The 14,950-nt window shown below is 44.5% G+C and overlaps 1 protein-coding gene across 1 annotated transcript in view; it reads right to left on the bottom strand.

The window, feature by feature from the left end:
• STAG1 (stromal antigen 1) overlaps window positions 1-8,944 on the bottom strand; it is a 2,074,316-nt gene extending 2,065,372 nt beyond the window's left edge. Inside the window, 1 exon segment of the mRNA XM_033958034.1 lies at window positions 8,823-8,944. The gene's annotated coding sequence lies outside the window, so the exon portion shown is untranslated.
• Window positions 8,945-14,950: the final 6,006 nt, after the last annotated feature.

Below are 14,950 nucleotides of genomic sequence, written 5' to 3'. Positions count from 1 at the left end.
AATTGAGGCTTGTCAAACCCTGGGATCGGAATGACCCGGTACAAGCTATCCAGTTTGTGGGGGGCCCCGGGGATTGTGAGGGGGTTCTCCCAGTTTTTATAAAAAGTTTCCCGTAGGATGTCGTGGACGGGTAATTTAAGAAATTCCTTGGGAGGTTGCTCAAAGTCTAGGGCATCGAGAAAAGCCTAGGACCTTTTAGACTTGGACTCTAAGGGAATGGAAAGAGTCGTCGACATCTCCTTGAGGAATTTGGTGAAGGAGGACTGTTCGGGTTTTGAACCGGTATCAGCCACCGAGGGTTCCTCGTCTGTCGACGAAGCGTCTTCCTCTGTACCGTGCGGGGATTCTTCCCATAAGTCCGGGTCCCTGATGTCGGGGTGCGCACGGCGGGACATCGGTGTGGAGGGCTCGGCATGGTGGGTCTTGGAGAGAGACTTGCCGGAGCGTACTGAGGCGGTACCGGGAGAGGAAGACCTGTGCCATTCCTGGTACCGGGAAGGGTCGGTATCAGAGCGGGCCTGCACCGTAGGTTGGGAACGGTGTGGTTCAGCCGAGAGCACCGGCATGGAAGTATTAAGCGGTACCGAGGGGGTCGACACCGATGGAATCGTGCGAGGCTCGGACCAGTCCAGTACCGGAAGGTGTGGGGCCAACATCGCCGGCAACAGTTGCTGCTGCAGCTGTTCTTGCAATTGGGCTTGGAGTATGGCCGCGATGCGGTCGTCTAGGGGAGGCACCGGTACCACTTTTTTCTTTTTCGGTACCATAGGTGCCGCTCTACGCTCCGGCGATGAGCAGGCCGATGACGAGGCACTCACCGATATCGGAGCAGAGCGTTTGCGGGATTGGTGCGGTGCCAGGAGGACCGGCATCGCAGCCGTGGCAGGAGGGCGCTCGAGGGAAGTGGAAGGCTTCTTAGCCGGCTTACCTGGGGCCAGCGACCCCAAAGAAGGATCCGGCGTCGTCAAAGTAGTCGGTGCCGACTTTTGAGGTGCCGTCGACGTCGCGGCAGGTTCCATGGCAGATCTGGTGCCGAAAATAATATTTTGCTGGATCTGCCTATGTGCGCTTTTTAAGAGTAGCACAGCGGGTGCAGGTGTCAGCCCGATGCTCCGGACCCAAGCACTGCAGGCACCAATTGTGCGGGTCGGTGAAAGAGATCGGGCGTGCACACCCCTGGCACTTCTTAAAGCCCGGTTGAGGGGGCATGAAGGGAAACACGGCCTCCGCAAAATCGAAGCCGGAGGCCTGTATGGTGGCAACAGGCCCCGTCGGGGCCGGCCTGAAAAAATAAAGAAAACTCGACGATTTTTTTTTTTTTTGAAAATAAAAGTAAAGTAATCCGAAGGGAAAAAATAGAAGAAAAACGAAAAATTACGCGAGCGGGAAGGCAGAAAACTGATTTTTCAACGGCCGTTGAAAACACATGCATCGTCTTCACTCTGCGGAAACGAAGAAACTGGGGACCACGCACTCCTCCATCGGGCAGGAAGGCACTCGCGCATGCGCGGTGCGGCCAACTAGAACTTTCTAGTTAAAAGTGTCCGTACCGGGGCTCCGTCGGTGACGTCACCCATGTGTTAAGAATATGCTGCCTGCTTGTCCTGGGATAATTTGTTTTACTATTTGGACTCTAGCTACGTATCTGGGATCTGGGTTGGCCACTGTTGGAAACAGAATTCTGGGCTTGATGGACATTTGGTCTATCCCAGTATGCCAATTCTTATGTTCTTAAGAAAGGGACCAACGGGCAGGATAAAATGGGTAAGAGGCAGAAGCTAGCACCACCAAGCATACACTATGGGCCACCCTAGGGAGCTCAACTGAGAACCAGTTCACCAAATAGTTCATGAGCAACCTATCTAGTTCAGAGATGCGGAGCTGGGAGAGATTAGGACCTATATCTTATATAGCTTTTCACATGTGTTCTATCTCTACCTGCTGGTCAATGGACATAACTAACCCACTGATCTGGAATAGTGGGAAGCACGCTATGGAAACAACCTGCATTCAATGGTGAATTTCCATTTGGAAGGACTCCAGTCAAATTCTATCACAGCACAATGCATTAAAACAGTGGTCTCAAACTCAAAACTTTTCCAGGGCTACATTTTGAATTTGTAGGTACTTGGAGGGCCACAGAAAAAATATTTAATATCTTATTAAAGAAATGACAATTTTGCATGAGGTAAAACTCTTTATATCTTTATTCATTTTCATTCTAAAAACAGTGCATACAAAAATTGCATAACAGGTTACCTGAAAAAACAGCACTTATATCCATCAGTGAAATACATAAGAATAATTTTCAACCCGTCCCCCCTGATTTCAATATATTCAAGATACCCATGCAATAGTACTAACAACTCATAAATAAACCTACATTATCCTTCTCCTTCCCATCCACACCCCTTCCCTGGATGTAAAAGGTATAACCAAAAGTAAAGGGAAAAACCATTCAATTAGAATCAATAAAATTGTTCAATGGACCCCACGTCAGATTAAACCTCTTAATATTACCCCTTTGTTCAGACATCATTTTCTTGTAACGATAACACAAGCATATCAAATTCCACCAAAAAGTGAAAATTAAGCGGTCACAATCAGTGTTCCCTCTAAGCGGGCGGGTGTTGTGAGCAAACTTTTTTCACTGTGAGCTAAAAATATCGGGCGCCAGCAAGTTATGAGCCAAATAAATATGTTGCTTTCTACCACAGAACTTCCTTACGTTTGTATGGAATCTATCCCCTTTCAACTTTAGAGAGTGCCCTCTCGTTCTCCCTGCCTTAGCTACTAAGTCTATTCCCTTCAGTACCTTGAATGTTTCTATCATGTCCCCTCTCAATCTCCTCTGCTCAAGGGAGAAGAGGCCCAGTTTCTCTAATCTTTCGCTGTACGGCAACTCCTCCAGCCCCTTAACCATTTTAGTTGCTCTTCTCTGGATCCTTTCGAGTAGTACCGTGTCCTTCTTAAAGTACCAGTGCTGGACGCAGTACTCCAGGTGAGGGCGTACCATGGCCCAGTACAGCAGCATGATAACCTTCTCTGTCTCTTCAGTCCAGCATCTGCCCCTTCCATTCACTGTCTGTCTTTCCCTGCCATCTCTCCTCCTGCCCCCCCCCCCACCCCCCAATTTGGTCTAGCATCCATCATCTTCCTTCTGTTCCCCTCATGGTCTGGCATCTCTATCCTTCCCTCCCCCATGTGGTTTTTAGCATATCTCTCTTCTCATTTCCTCCACTCAGATCTGATCATTCTCTGCTCTCTCTTCCCTTTTCTTCTCTGGTCTTCCTTCTCTATTTTCTGCCTCCATCTAAATTAAATTCTTTCTTACTATTTAGTCCCGTTTCCCTCTTTTCACTGTGTCTACACACAGCTTGTCACCCCTTTCCCTCACCCCTCCATTATCTTACTATTTTCTTCCCCCTTTATTTATCTCCTCCTTCCATCCAGTATGTGTTCTTTCCCCACTTCCATTCAGCATCTGCTCTCCCTTCTCAACTGACATCCATCTGCCTTCTGCTCTCTCTCCCTTCTTCTCACTTCCATCATCTGTCCCCTTCTCTCTCTCTCTCATCTCCTCCATTCCATCATCTGCCCCTTCTCTCTCTCTCTCTCCCCCCCCCAACTTCCATCATCTGCCCCCCTTCCCCTCACCTTTGTGGGTCACTTTCTTTCCCCTGAGGGTGGCTCATGTCACAGGGGAAGCTTTGGCCGAGCAGAACCGCTTGATTGACAGTGGAACTTACTTGATTGATGTCGATGCTGGGGCCCGTTGCCGTTTGAAGGAAAAAAAAAAAAGGTGGAAAAAAGGAACCTGTAAAGGCGAGAGGAAGGGAAACCTCCAGGACAGCTGCTTTTTGCCCTCCTTCAGCGGCCCAAGAGTTCAGACCAGCAGCGGCAGCTCTGTATGCTTTTAACTTCGGCACAGAGCTGCCCCTAATCAATAGTTTAGCGCGGTTTCATGAGGCAGCCTCGGGGCCTTTGATAGCCGGCCCGCTTCGATGATGCGATGTGGGCCGGCCTAGCAAAGGCCCCGAGGCTGCCTTATGAAACCGCGCTAAACTATTGATTAGGGGCAGCTCTGTGCCGAAGTTAAAAGCATACACAGCTGCCGCTGCTGGTCTGGAGGTGCGGAGACAAGGCAGGAGGCAAATGCGGTGGAAGGCAGGAGTCCCGGCGAAGGCAGGAGTCCCGGCACAGCGACTGCAACAGGAAGTTGCAAGTCAGCTGACGCCGGCCTTTCGTTGCGGCGGGGACCGAATCCTTCGCGGACCGGCAAGATTTTGTTTGCGGACCGGCGGTTGAAGAACTGTGCTCTACACTGTGTGCGCTGTGACGAGAAACTTGTGCGCTGCGAGGTAATATTTTGTGCGTCAGCGCACCCCAGCGCAGCTTAGCGGGAACACTGGTCACAATTCTTCCGTTTTTTTGTAATCATTTGGATGGCTACCCCAGTCATTATACCCAATAACCTGTTTTTATGCCTGTCTACTGGAGATGTAGGAGATAAGTGTCCCACATAATACCGCTTCATATGACAGTGGAACCACAGTCTCCAGAATCAGAGTAATATGTCCCCATATAGATCTCCAAAAACTGAGTATCAAAGGACAATAGATGATCCAGTGTCCCTATATCGAGATGACAGTGCCAGCATCTATTTGACTTAGAACTACCTAATTTCTGCAAACGAACAGGGGTCCAAAAATTTATATGCAACAACAACAAACAACCAGGTTTGTCTCATAGATGCTGATGCTGTATACCTTAGCCTCCAAGACCAAATCTGTGGCCACTGAGTAGCAGAAATCAGCTTAATTTCAATGCTCCAAATCTCTCTCAAACTTGTTTTTGTTTTTTTATTCATATGGCCAGATATTGATTTATACCACTTGGCTGCCTGATGCCCCAGCAAATCTGTCTGGAAGCATAGGCCCGGCAAGCTATACTGATTTTTTTAGATTTCACCAATCAGGGAACTTCTTCTGAATGGCTTGTTTCAACTGCAACCACTTATATATTTGAGATTTTAAAATACCGAATGATTGTTGCAGTCGTGAAAAATCAAGCATTTTCCCATTAGATATCACATCATCTAACGTACGTATACTTGCCTGCAACCAATGCTTCCAGAGGATCTTAGACTCACCAATTTGAATATTGGAGTTAAAGACCGACACGTGAATTTTTCTACTGGAATCTCTATTAAGTTGTTAATAAATTTTAAGGTGCTCCATGTGGCAAATAAGATATTGTCCTTATAAAATTCTGGGCGATTTGATCACCGTATGACAATCTTTAATGGGAACATAAGTTGCCATTCTAAGTAAAGCTAATCACGATGTTCCATGAGCTCAGGAAGAATCCAATACATACCCTGATGCAGTATATAGGCCTGATGGTATCTATAAAAATTTGGGAAATTTATCCCACCCGCCACAATTAGTTTTTGTAAAGATACTAAAGCTATTCTGGCAGTTTTACCCAGCCAAATAAATTTAGTAAGAATACTATTTAATTTTATAAAAGGACCCTTGAAAATAAACTGGCAACATACTCATTTGGTAGCAAATTATAGGCAAAATCATCATTTTGAAAAGTCTGAACTCTCCCCCAGCAAGAAAGATGTAATGGGTTCCACTGCTCACACAATTTGTGACCTTCAGCAATAAAGATTTTTCATTTACTCTCATATCTTCCAGCATTTTCTAAATCCAAATACCTAAATATTTATACCCTCTTCCTTCCAAAGGAAAGGGAATGAATCAAATAATCCTTTTACACAATGTACATTTAGCGGAAGAACCCCCGATTTACTCCAATTTATTTTATAACCAGAAAATTTTCCAAATCGATCAAATATAGAATGGTATATTCAGGATTCTTCAAATGAAGCAAAATATCTTCTGCATAAGCAGAGACCTTATATTACCTACCTGCAGAAGGAATACCTTGTATCTCCTTTGCCTGTTGAATAGCCAATAACAAGGGTTCCAGAACAATGTCAAAAAGCAAAGGGGATAGTGGACATCCTTGTCTAACTCCCCTCTCCAAACAAAAACACTCAAAGTATTAATATATAATCTGGCAGAAGGAGAACTATACAAGCTTTGAATCATTTGATTAAATCCAGATCCTACACCAAACCAATCCATTGCTTGATACATGAAGGTCCACTCTACTCAATCAAAAGCCTTCTCTGCATCCAAGGACATGGAGAAGGCCGGATCTTCCATAGCTTTCATTAAGTTTAACATGTGAAAAGTCAGTCTGGTGTTATTTGAAGAATGTCTTTGAGCAACGAATCCCATTTGGTGCATACCGATAATATAAGGGAGAGCCTTGGCTAAGCGTAAAGCCAATAACTTAGGCAGAAGTTTTCCATCTACATTAATCAAAGAAATAGGCCTGTAATTAGAAACCAACATGGGATCTTTATTTGGCTTCAGCAAAACATTAGCTAAAAATTCTGCCATAGTACCTGAAATATAACCTTTATTTAGTTGTGACTGATAAAAATTTTGATTTATAAAACTCCACAGTGAATCCATCACCACCTGGAGCAGATCCAACTCTAAGGGACTTCAACGCCGTTTGAAGTTCTTTAAGTGATATAGGCCCCTTAAGGTTTCCTTTTTAAAGCTCAGAAATTTTTTTTGGCCACTTGATTAACTTTTAAAAACTCTAATCCCTCAATTTCTTTATTTGAGTAAAGCTCAGAAGAATATAAAGCTTTGTAATAGTTCAGAAATTGATTTAAAATATGTCCAATTTGAGAATGAGTTTCACCCTTCTCATCTTTAATGGCCACAATATTTACTTTCTTTTTCTTGGCCTTAAAATAATTAGCCAATAATCTTCCCGCTTTATTCAAGTTTCCATAATACAGAGCCTGTTGAGAAAACAAATCTTTCCTAGCCAATTGTGAGGAAATCTCATTGAAGGAAGAGGCTTCAAAGAACAAGTGAACTTCAAAATCACTGAGCTTTGGAACAACCTTACCTCCCCTCTTCAGAACTTGAGCTCTCTCCAAGTTTTCCGCAAACATCTGAAAACCTGGCTTTTCTCAAAAAATGTAAGTCTCCCTCCAACTTAGGAATCAAGGAAACTCTTATATCTTGGCATCCCAAGTCCTCAAAATTTTCTTCACACTTCTACCTCTAACCCTCTTAGTTCCTTCCTATTTCTCCTACTGTAAACCGCGTCGAGCTCTACGAACGTGGAGATGATGCGGTATACAAACCTAAGGATTAGATTAGATGTAGTGCATTGGTGCTGCCATCTATTGATGAATTATGGAGATGGAGGCATTAGTTTTCATTTAACTCTCATGCAGAGAACCATATGCTTGCAATCACATTTCATTCATATGTAATCTAAATAAACATAATATTAAAGGTGAACAGATCTGAACTGGATTATTATACATAAAGTACAACACAAAAAAAGTTTCATACCTTTTATTTTCAAAGCAAAGAATAAAACTCAAAGTTTAGATAGTGAAGAAAATGCCTTTATTTTCTGCAAGCTACACTTAACACAAAAAAATGAATGACAAAACACTGGCAATTTCAGATTTTGAAGATATGTTTACTAAATAATGGATTAAACTAGGGAACGCTAAAAGTTAACAGTAAATTAGTTTCATAGTAATTCAATAACAATCTACAGCATCTACAAATTTTTTTAAAGACTTTTGGCTATCAAATGATTAAGAACATTTTTATTCCGTTTAAGTACATTTCTGTGGAGATCCAAAATAAATAAAAAAAAGTTGTGGGTCACAAGATGTAGAATGCTCAGCTTCCAAAGTTCAAATAATAGATTCCATTAGAAAACACCTTGCATGAATTCATATATTAAAGACTATACAGAAGCAATTTCAAATCATGCGAATAATTGTCTCCTCACTAAATAGTCCGTCCCAAGTGGAATTATTCCACTCTCTTAAAAACATCCATCTTCATAATTCACGTAGCAATGTACTCGCCCTTCCCCAATAAAACAAACTTAGCTACCGAAATTCAGTTCTGCCTCTCCAATGCTGAAGCCTAATTATTAAGTAAAACTATTTTATCACTGCTAGAATAAAAACACACGAGTATGTAATTCAAACAATACTGAAAAAATAGCCATGGTTTTTACAGTTTTAAGGAGTGGTTTTTTACACCATATCAGCACCTTCCCATCCAGTAGTAAAAAAAAAAAAAAAAAAGTAGGAGAGAAAGCAGGTTTCTAAGAAGCCTTACTACCCAACTACTGTCGGCTCCAGCGAGCCAATTCGAAACCCTGAAGGCTGTACCCAAGTACTATCCCCCCGCAGCTAGCACCATATAACCCGCAAACAATGCGAAAGCATAGATAAGGGGAAAAACACGGTAACGGAATCCTTTGTCGCGTATATTAAGCATGCATCTATGGAGAAAATGTTAATTGTGGACTAGGTAAGGTGGGAGAAAACACCTTTTAGTTAAATGTTTAACTACAACACTAAGGAAATAAGAGAAATGGCGGCAGACACCCGGTTCCATGATCGCCTCCCGGCCTCCATCTTTAATCAGCGCTTTTAGCCCCTAGTCCACCAGCGGGAAAAAATACAGAATCAACCCCAAAATAGAAAAAAACCGCCACTCGCTCACCTTTATGGTCCATCTCAGCACCCTCCACTACCAACCGTTCACCAAAGCACCGCTTTATTTTATTTATTTATTTTTTAATCTGTGGCTTTTAAAGACAATTGTATTTCCTAATTCTAAAAAAAAGCGATACATTTATGTATAATATAAAGAAAATACAAAAGCTAAGAAACAAAACCGCACCTTTCAACAGAGCAGCAATCCTAAGCCGCCATCTGGTGGCATTTTCCACAAGCAAATGGCGCAACTATAAACCAAAACTCGAACACCCTCTGGTGGATTTCCACTACTTAACAACTACTGAAAATAGAACGAAAACGAAGGGTAGAATGGGCGGAAAGAAGTTGAAGTAGCATTGCGCATGCGGGATCCCAAAACTCGCGCGACCCTACTAAAACGAGGAGAGTACAGAATTTTGTTGGGGGTTGCGCGTACATTTTATGCGCATGCATACTTCTAAAAGGATTGCATTTTTTTGTACTGCAGCAAAATCTACTAAAAGTTAGATTTGCTTCAAGGTTGTTGTAGTGTTAGGCACGTTGGTAAAAAGGCACAGGCTTCAATAATAACTTTTTTGTTCTGGTTTTCATTTTTTTTTAAACTGAACGTATACAGACTGGCAATACCAGTTTTAAGTTTAATTAAGTGTGGCAGTGTGAGTTAGTAAGTTTATAAAAGTGTTTTATCCCGTTTAAGAAATAATTGAAAACATGGCTTAAAGCGCGGGGAGAGCTGGGAGAATGTAAATCTGGTTTAAAGAAAATTCAAAGTGTATAATTAGCTTTGTTTCGAACCGACAGCCCCAGGCAGTTACAGTGTTTAACAAGAGTGAGAAAACTACCGCAATTTAAAGTTGTTTAGTTCGCAGCACCAAAAGTTAATTTTGGTTAAAACACGGATTTTCGGGATCCTCTGGATATGCCCGGATCCTCAAGCAATGTTAAGATTTCACTGTTTACTGACTGTTATAAAGACGTGGACTCTGGCTATATTTTTAATTTTATTTTTCATTACTTCAAATGTCAGTAAGGCTGAGCATAAGTCTCCTACATTGTCTCCTGCGATTCCAATTCTTCAAGCCTTCCCCTCTCGCGGTGAGCCCCTGTATGATGTCAGGGGGTGTGTCTCCCGGCGCCAGTATTCATTTTAAAAGTTTTCCCTTGGAGAGATCACGTGATGCCCTGAGCCGAGGCAGACGCTGGCTGCCTGAGCTCCCGGGCCTCGAGCCCCGAATCGCCCTGTTGCCGACCATCGGAGGAGCACCGGAGGACAGCGCTTTGCAGCGCTTCGGGCGCACACTATATGGACAGATTTCTGTCCTCGCCCGCGCCGCAGATGTCAACCCACACCCAGAAAAAAAGATCGGGAACGCCAGCAGCACGGTGCGGACAAAATGGCGCCAGTCACCTCCACAGCACCGCTACAGCAAATAGCGCCGGAGGCGCTGACGGCTATCACACAGACAGTGATAGTGGCAATGCAGCCTAGCATTAATAAACTCTCTGAACAGCTTTTAAAGCTTGAAAATCTGCTGATGGAAACTACCAGCTGGACTACAGCTCTAGAGACCCGAGTTTCCAGCCTTGATGATACGCAGCGGGCCCATGACACCACGTTGCAGGAACTACAGGCCCTGGCCCAAAAACAGGCAGACAGACTGGATGATCTGGAAAATAGATCCAGGAGATCGAATCTACGCTTTTTGGGAATTCCAGAAACAGTGGCCGGTCCTAAATTATTACAGGTACTGGAGGCCTGGCTGACTAGCACCTTTTCATTGAAAGAAGGCTTGGGGCCTATTTGCCTGGAGAGGGCACACCGGCTAGGAAGGGAGCAGGTACGAGAGATGAGGCCTCGCATGGTGATAGCCAAACTTTTAAATTACAATCACAAAGTGGAAATATTGCACAAATATAAACAACTCCGAGAGACTTTATCATTTGAGGAGTCAGAGGTGCGCATCTTTCAAGATTATTCAGCAGCATTGACTGAGCGCAGGAAGCAGTTCTATCTCATCTGTTCCTCTTTGGCTGACAAAAAAGTATGTTTTCTCTTTTTGTACCCGGCCACTTTGAAAATTCACCACCAGGGACAATGGCAAGTTTTTGAGGCAGCTCTCTATGTAAATACCCAGGTGCTACCCCAGTCGGACCCAATCTGACCGAGCACGTGGTGCGAGCCGACCTCTGCTTTTTACCTCTTAGGTGACTTTGGATTTGCAGCTGATGGACTCCAGGTTCTTCTGATTCTGGGGAAACGCTGCATTTCATTGTTTCGGCTGTAATGTTGCACTTAGATTCAAGTTTGTTTGCATTTAAATGTTCTCTTGTTCTAGTTCAGGGACTGGTATATATAATGTAGTTGGGGATTTCCCAATGTGTTTCATCCTTTAGGCTTATAATATGTATAATGTTTTCTTATTGTATGGGGGACTCGGGGCCCGGAGTGGCATAGTATTGTGATCCCTCACACCTTTGGGACCGCCTTCGGACGGCCCTATGGCTGTGACCACAACCATGCGAACAGGAGGTAGGTGGGGGAGGGCGGGTGGGGGTTCAAGGGGGGGGAGTCCTTTGCTAATATGGATGTTGTTGGCATTTGTTGGGTTACAGGAGAGTGTGGGTTCTGCAACGGCAGTGAGACTTAAGTTAATTGCATTTTCTATGGTACCAATAACGCTCGGGCAGGTCCTGAGCGCCACGTGGCTACCCTGGGTGTGGCTGGGAGCCCGGGGTGGATCCTATTTACACATTCTATCTTCTCTATTTGCACATGCCTTTTTGATACCCGCTGGCTAGCAATTTGAGAATGGTATCCTGGAATGTCTCGGGTTCCCTATTAAAAGAACGAAAATTTTAACAGCTCAAATGTCATAAGGTTGACATAGCCTGTCTCCAGGAAACCCGATTGACGGAGTTAGAGCATCAGAAGTTGAGGAGGTCCTGGGTGGACATGGTGTATGCGGCCTCCTCTACACATAAGCGTGCAGGGGTAGCGATATTAATTAGTAAGACCTTACCATACACAGCAAAAGTGGTAGCCTCTGACCCGAAGGGCAGATACATATTGTTGCAAATGACAGTAGGCACATATTCTTTTTATCTAATGAATGTGTACGCACCCAACACATATGACCATTCTTTTTTTGAGGGCATTACAGCACTGCTTCTTGGGAGAGTTACTGACCCGGTATATGTAGCAGGAGATTTCAATCAGGTTCTTGACCCGACCTATGATCGTTCCCACCCGGGATCAAGCACCACTCCATCCCAAACCAGAGGCATTCCCTATCTTTGCGCCACTCTGGATTTAGTTGACCCATGGAGAATTCTCCACACCTCTGAACGGGATTACACTCATCGCTCCAGGGCCCATAACACACAATCAAGAATAGATTATATTCTTACCACGCGTAGGGCCTTCCTAAATGTGGATGCAGCGGTAATAGGCCCGGCTGTGATCTCCGACCACGTGATGATTTGGCTTGATGTGAATGTGGGCTTTGGCTTACGGGGACCTACACGCTGGCGCTTTCCTAGTTATTTATTCTCTGATGAACATTTCAAAACATACTTAACATCTAAGTGGGATGATTTCCTAGACTTTAATGGTCAGCATTGCAATGATCCAAAGCTGTTTTGGAACACTGCCAAGGCGGTGATCAGAGGAGATTGCATAGCCTATGTAATAGCGCGCAATCGCCGTTTATCACGGGGAATACTTAGGTTAGAAAAGGAACTTGCAATTGCCAAACGTCACTACAACCAATACCCAACCCGAACCGCTAGAGAACACTTGATCTCGGTGGAAACGACCTTTAATTCTTACATACATGAGCGAACGGTGAAAATGCTCTTGTACCAAAAATATCGCTATCATCGATATGGTAATCGCGCAGGGAAATTATTGGCTCGATTGACCGCCCAAGCTAGGGGTCATTGCTATGTGTTGGGCTTGCGGGATAGCCAGGGTTGTCTCCAACATAATACTGACCAAATCGCACAGGTTTTTATGTCCCACTTTCGGGGGATATATGGATGCCAGGACTCGGGGGCAGAACCCCTTATTAGGGATTATTTGGGGGATTCGGGGTTACAGCCGCTCTCTGAATCGGATGCCGTGTTTCTTAACGCGCCCCTCACCCCTAAAGAATTGCATAAAGCTATCCAGAACCAACAAAATTTTTCTGCCCCAGGGCCAGATGGTTTCACGGCAGAATTTTATAAATTACTGTCAGGGCAGCTGGGTCCCTATTTAAGGGACTATTTTTCGCAGGTAATACATGATGAACATTTTCCTGTAGATTCCAACGAAGCATTAATTACGTTGATTTTGAAACCTGGCAAAGACAGTGCTGCTCCCGAGTCCTATTGCCCAATTTCTCTGCTAAATGTGAATATTAAAATACTTTCTAAAATATTAGCTGATAGACTAGCGACCCTCCTCCCTAATATTATAGCATCCACACAGGTGGAATTTGTAAAGGGTCGGCAAGCGATACACAATGTACGTAAAGCACTGTTATCCTTAGCTCACACCCAAGTTAATAACATTCCGATGCTTTTGCTTAGTTTAGATGCGGCACAGGCATTTTTACCAGGTCAATTGGAAGTATCTCTTTGAGGTGTTGAATTATATGGGTATATCTGGTTGGTTTGCCGCGGCGATACGCACACTATATTCGACACCTACGGCGAGACTACTTGTCAATGACATTATTACTGACCCAATTTCTATAGAGCGAGGCACTCGACAGGGATGCCCACTGTCGCCCCTACTATTTTTGTTGTACTTGGAACCATTTCTTCGTACAGTGTCTCTGGACCCTGATATTGTGGGTGTGGATTTTGGGAACCACTTGCTCAAAGTGTTAGCCTTTGCGGACGATCTCCTCTTTTTGCTCACGGATCCCCATCATTCTGTCATGCATCTATTGCAAGCGCTTGACGAATTTAAATTCTATTCAGGTTTTACGTTGAATTACCAGAAATCTCTGGCTTTGGCCAGCCCAATGACACTGCAGCAGACATGGAGAGGCCACTTCCCATTTACGTGGGCCGTGGCCTCGATTCGCTATCTGGGGGTTTGGATTCCTAGAGACCTTAGGTCCCTGTACGATTGCAACATCACCCTACTGCTTCATGACACCTCCCACCATCTGCAGAACTGGTCTACTTTCCCCATATCGGTGGCAGGCCGGGTAGCCCTCTTTAATATGGTGCTCTTTCCCAAATGGTTGTACCGATTTCAGGTCCTACCTCTGCTCTTATCCTATGCCCATAACACACGATTAATGAAAGATTTACAACATTTCCTCTGGGGTGGTAAGCGACCTCGTATGACATTTCTTCGGATGTGTCTGCCTAGGGATAGGGGGGGCTATGATTTATTAAACATACGTTGGTATGCTATGGCTTGTCAGATGAGGCATATTAATGATTGGTTTAGAGTGTCACAACCCCAGCCTTAAGGCTAGGCTTGTGCCAGGTCAATCTCCTCCAAATCCAAGCCTTACCCTGAAAAGGGCTAACCAGAGTGACAGGCTAAGCTCAGACAAACAGATAGGGTCTGAGTTCCCATTGAACCACCAGGTTACAGAACCCTGGGGAGGGGAAGATGAGAGGGAGAACAGCCTGGAGCAGCAGGAGGTGCCTTACAAAAAAGAACAGCCTAAGAGGCAGGCTCACAGCTCAGCTAAGGCACAACTGCTGGGTCCAATTAAGGCTAATCAGAAAACTCAGCAGAAGCAACAGGTTGTCCTTCCCCCTTACAGGTTAGGGCGTGTCCAGCTTAGGGCTTTAGAGGCTCAGCTAAGAAGAAACAATTCAGTCTACCCTGGGTCAGCCCAGGAAGGAGGCTCGAGGGACTGGGCTCCTGAATCATCTCAGAATCAGGACATTGAGATGGCAGATGTTACCACTGTCCCTGAGGCAAACCAGCCAGCCAGCCAAGACACCATAGAACTTATGGATACTTCACTGGAACCAGAGGAAAGCTACATGGATCAAAGCTAAGTTGGATTTCTTTGCTGTTTTTGTTTGCTTTTGAATCTGGTTTTCTTTTGGGGCTGTCTGGAAGCACAAGGCAAGTGCAGGCAGGGTGAGCAGTGCTAGGTTCACGGCTGCAGGTGTGCCTTATTGCCTGAGACAGTGAAGAAAGTGTTTTTGCTGAACATTTTTACTTTTACCTTTTTTCTCTGTTTGGATGGGACTTGGTGGCTGACCGGGTGAAAGAGATTGTAGTGGGGAGAATTCACATAAGATCGTCAGGGCGGGATTGTGGGGCCAATTTTTGGCAAGCTTTAAATTAGT

Source organism: Geotrypetes seraphini, chromosome 9 (genome assembly GCF_902459505.1).
Source record: "Geotrypetes seraphini chromosome 9, aGeoSer1.1, whole genome shotgun sequence".
In the NCBI taxonomy this organism is placed as follows: domain Eukaryota; kingdom Metazoa; phylum Chordata; class Amphibia; order Gymnophiona; family Dermophiidae; genus Geotrypetes; species Geotrypetes seraphini.
This window is presented reverse-complemented; position numbering and strand designations above follow the sequence as displayed.